Raw genomic sequence first — 5,000 nt, 5'->3', positions numbered from 1 at the left:
TGAACCAAATCGGCAGGCAGGCGTCGTCAGCCGGTCGACCGACCCCCAGTTGCATTGCCCCAACGGCCATTGTGCACTTCGAACAGAACAGTGCTTTTAAAATATTCCGCCTGCCGCGTGTACATCATGAAACAAATGGAAAGGACGAACCGGGCGTGCAACCGATGCACGGAGAGTGACAGGTCGTCAAGCAAGTCCGTGGCAATCCGTCGGCCGACTCGGCCGCGGCCAGCAGAGGCGTTTTGGCCCGGGCGCGCCGAACTTTGCGCGCCCTCGGTATGCGTAACACTAGCACATGCCTTCAAAACTCACTACAAAATAACCCCAAAGTATGCCGCCTTCCCCGTGGGCCTTGTTACCAATATCTTGCCCTGCTTCCTGATGCCCTTATGGGGTCGGCTCTGTTCTTGCAGAACCCTCAGGTGGTGCAGAGTCTGGGCCATTTTATCAATATCTTGCCCTGATTCCTGATGCCCTTATGGGGTCGGCTCTGTTCTTGCAGAACCCTGAGGTGGTGCAGAGTCTGCGCCTTGTTATCAATATCTTGCCCTGCTTCCTGAAACCCTTATGGGGTTGGTTCTGTTACAAAACCCTCAGGTGGTGCAGAGTCTGGGCCACTTTATAAATAACTCTGCCTGCATTAGGGTCAGGGTTAGGGTTAGGGTTAGGGTTAGGGTTAGGGTTAGGGTTAGGGTTAGGGTTAGGGTTAGGGTTAGGGTTAGGGTTAGGGTTAGGGTTAGGGTTAGGGTTAGGGTTAGGGTTAGGGTTAGGGTTAGGGGTAGGGGTAGGGGTAGGGGTAGCGGTAGGGGTAGGGGTAGGGGTAGGGGTAGTTTGAACTACTGCCGCTCCAGGCGCGCACTGTGCGTGGGTAATTTTCAGTGGGCGTCGGTGTGCTGGGTGACGATGCCGCCCAGACTCTGCACCACCTGAGGGATCTGCAAGAACAGAGCCGAACCCGCAAGGGTATCGGGAAGCAGGGCAAGATATTGATAACAAGGCCCAGACTCTGCACCACCCGAGGGTTCTGCAAGAACAGAGCCGACCCCATAAGGGTATCAGGAAGCAGGGTGAGATAGTGACACCATTTGTAAAACCGGCAAATCCCACCCAGGAAACATTGCAAAAATTGGCCTCTAATGCTGGAACGTGGGTAAAGCCAAACAAACACGACACGTTTTAAAAGAACGTTACTAAAACAGCCTGGGATATGCCCATGACAAAGGATAGGCCGAACCTCACCAGAAAAAAAGAGAGGGAGACCACGGCAGAGCTGAGGGATAAACATGAGATGGTGATAAAACCAGCAGACGAGGGGAGCAGTAGGGTTACAAATTAATGTCAATATGGGGCCTGCTCCCACTGGGTAATAGACAAAAACATAGAACAGGGTGACAGGAGAGACTGGATAGCACAGAGGATAACCCGTGAGCGAAATAATGGGGTGTATGCAGTTCAATGTAAGGAGTGTACCTTACGGTACATAGGGGAAACAGGTAAAACAGCCTCAGCGGTGATCGACGTGTCAAAGAGGAGTCACAAAGACGGGCAAAATAAAGTGGTTGATTATAGACAATAGACAATAGACAATAGGTGCAGGAGTCGGCCATTCAGCCCTTCGAGCCAGCACCGCCATTCAATGCGATCATGGCTGATCACTCTCAATCAGTACCCCGTTCCTGCCTTCTCCCCATACCCCCTCACTCCGTTATCCTTAAGAGCTCTATCCAGCTCTCTCTTGAAAGCATCCAACGAACTGGCCTCCACTGCCTTCTGAGGCAGAGAATTCCACACCTTCACCACTCTCTGACTGAAAAGGTTCTTCCTCATCTCCGTTCTAAATGGCCTACCCCTTATTCTTAAACGGTGGCCCCTTGTTCTGGACTCCCCCAACATTGGGAACATGTTTCCTGCCTCTAATGTGTCCAATCCCCTAATTATCGTATATGTTTCAATAAGATCCCCCCTCATTCTTCTAAATACCAGTGTATACAAGCCCAATCGCTCCAGCCTTTCAACATACGACCGTCCCGCCATTCCGGGAATTAACCTAGTGAACCTACGCTGCACGCCCTCCATAGCAAGAATATCCTTCCTCAAATTTGGAGACCAAAACTGCACACAGTACTCCAGGTGCGGTCTCACCAGGGCCCGCTACAACTGTAGAAGGACCTCTTTGCTCCTATACTCAACTCCTCTGGTTACGAAGGCCAACATTCCATTGGCTTTCTTCACTGCCTGCTGTACCTGCATGCTTCCTTTCATTGACTGATGCACTAGGACATCCAGATCTCGTTGAACTCCCCCTCCTCCTAACTTGACACCATTCAGACAATAATCTGCCTTTCTACTCTTACTTCCAAAGTGAATAACCTCGCACTTATCTACATTAAACTGCATCTGCCATGTATCCGCCCACTCACACAACCTGTCCAAGTCATCCTGCAGCCTTATTGCATCTTCCTCACAATTCACACTACCCTCCAGCTTAGTATCATCTGCAAATTTGCTAATGGTACTTTTAATCCCTCCGTCTAAGTCATTAATGCATATCGTAAATAGCTGGGGTCCCAGCACCGAACCTTGCGGTACCCCACTGGTCACTGCCTGCCATTCCGAGAGGGACCCATTTATACCCACTCTTTGCTTTCCGTCTGTCAACCAATTTTCTATCCATGTCAGTACCCTACCCCCAATACCACGTGCCCTAATTTTGCCCACTAATCTCCTATGTGGGAGCTTGTCGAAGGCTTTCTGAAAGTCGAGGTACACCACGTCCACTGACTCTCCCCTGTCAATTTTCCTAGTTACATCCTCAAAACATTCCAGTAGATTTGTCAAGCATGATTTCCCCTTCGTAAATCCATGCTGACTCGCAATGATCCTGTTATCCAAATGCTCAGCAATTTCGTCTTTTCTAATTGACTCCAGCATCTTCCCCACCACTGATGTCAGACTAACTGGTCTATAATTACCCGTTTTCTCTCTCCCTCCCTTCTTAAAAAGTGGGATAACATTTGCTATCCTCCAATCCACAGGAACTGATCCTGAATCTATATAGAACATTGAAAAATGATCTCCAATGCTTCCACTATTTCTAGAGCCACCTCCTTAGGTACCCTGGGATGCAGACCATCAGGCCCTGGGGATTTATCAGCCTTCAGTCCCATCAGTCTACCCAAAACCATTTCCTGCCTAATGTGGATTTCCTTCAGTTCCTCCATCACCCTAGGTTCTCCGGCCCCTAGAACATTTGGGAGATTGTGTGTATCTTCCTCAGTGAAGACAGACCCAAAGTAACGGTTTAACTCGTCTGCCATTTCTTTGTTCCCCATAATAAATTCCCCCGTTTCTGTCTTCAAGGGACCCACATTTGCCTTGACTATTTTTTTCCTCTTCACGTACCTAAAAAAACTTTTGCTATCCTCCTTTATATTATTGGCTAGTTTACCCTCGCACCTCATCTTTTCTCCCCGCATTGCCTCTTTAGTTAACTTTTGTTGCTCTTTAAAAGAGTCCCAATCCTCTGTCTTCCCACTCTTCTTTGCTATGTTATACCTCCTCTCCTTAATTTTTATGCTGTCCCTGACTTCCCTTGTCAGCCACAGGTGTCTCTTACTCCCCTTAGAGTCTTTCCACCTCTTTGGAATAAATTGATCCTGCAACCTCTGCATTATTCCCTGGAATACCTGCCATTGCTGTTCTACCGTCTTCCCTGCTAGGGCCTCCTTCCAGTCAATTTTGGCCAGCTCCCGCCTCATGCCTCTGTAATCCCCTTTGCTATACTGTAATACAGACACTTCCGATTTTCCCTTCTACCTTTCCATTTGCAGAGTAAAACTTATCGTGTTGTGATCACTGCCTCCTAACGGCTCTTTTACCTCTAGTCCCCTTATCAGATCAGGATCATTAAAAACACTCACTCTATTGGCCGTGATTTAACCTAGCACACAGTGTTGCAAAGCCCACGCAAAGTCCAGTGGGCCAAGCAAACAAATAAGATAGATCTGGCTCGGCGTTCCACATCTCCACATCGTCACCCAGCACGCCGACGCCCATTAACAATTCCCCCGCAAATTGTGCACCTCGAGCGGCAGTACTTTAAACGGCGCCGTCTTCGGCGTGGACGGCATGAACCAAGTCGGCAAGCATCGTCACCTAGCACACAGACGTGCACTAACAATTCCTCCCCCCGCAAATTGCGCGCCGCGAACGGCGGTACTTTCAAGTATGCCGCCTTCGGCGGGGACATCGTGAACCAAATCGGCAGGCAGGCGTCGTCAGCCGGTCGACCGACCCCCAGCTGCATTTCCCCAACGGACATTGTGCACTTCGTACAGAACAGTGCTTTTAAAATATTCCGCCTGCCGCGTGGACATCATGAACCAAATGAGCAGGCAGGCATCATATCATATCATATCATACACATACAGCCGGAAACAGGCCTTTTCGGCCCTCCAAGTCCGTGCCGCCCAGCGATCCCCGTACATTAACATTATCCTATACCCACTAGGGACAGTCAGCCCCCAGCACAACGACGCCCCCGCTAACAATTCCCCACGCACATGGTGCGCTCGAGCTGCAGCACTTTAAAGTACGCCGCCTTCGGCGGGGACATCGTGAACCAAAGGAGCAGGCAGCCATGGTCACCGCCAGCACAACGACGGCGCCGCTAACAATTCCCCGCGCACCTTGTGCGCTCGAGCTGCAGTACTTTAAAGTACGCCGCCTTCGGCGGGGACATCGTGAACCAAAGGAGCAGGCAGCCATGGTCACCGCCAGCACAACCACGGCGCCGCTAACAATTCCACGCGCACCTTGTGCGCTCGAGCTGCAGTACTTTAAAGTACGCCGCCTTCGGCGGGGACATCGTGAACCAAAGGAGCAGGCAGCCATGGTCACCGCCAGCACAAGCACGGCGCCGCTAACAATTCCCCGCGCACCTTGTGCGCTCGAGCTGCAGTACTTTAAAGTACGCCGCCTTCGGCGGGGACATCGTGAAC

This window comes from Rhinoraja longicauda, unplaced genomic scaffold (assembly GCF_053455715.1).
Source record: "Rhinoraja longicauda isolate Sanriku21f unplaced genomic scaffold, sRhiLon1.1 Scf000194, whole genome shotgun sequence".
Lineage (NCBI taxonomy): Eukaryota > Metazoa > Chordata > Chondrichthyes > Rajiformes > Arhynchobatidae > Rhinoraja > Rhinoraja longicauda.
Note: the sequence above shows the minus strand (reverse complement) of the source record.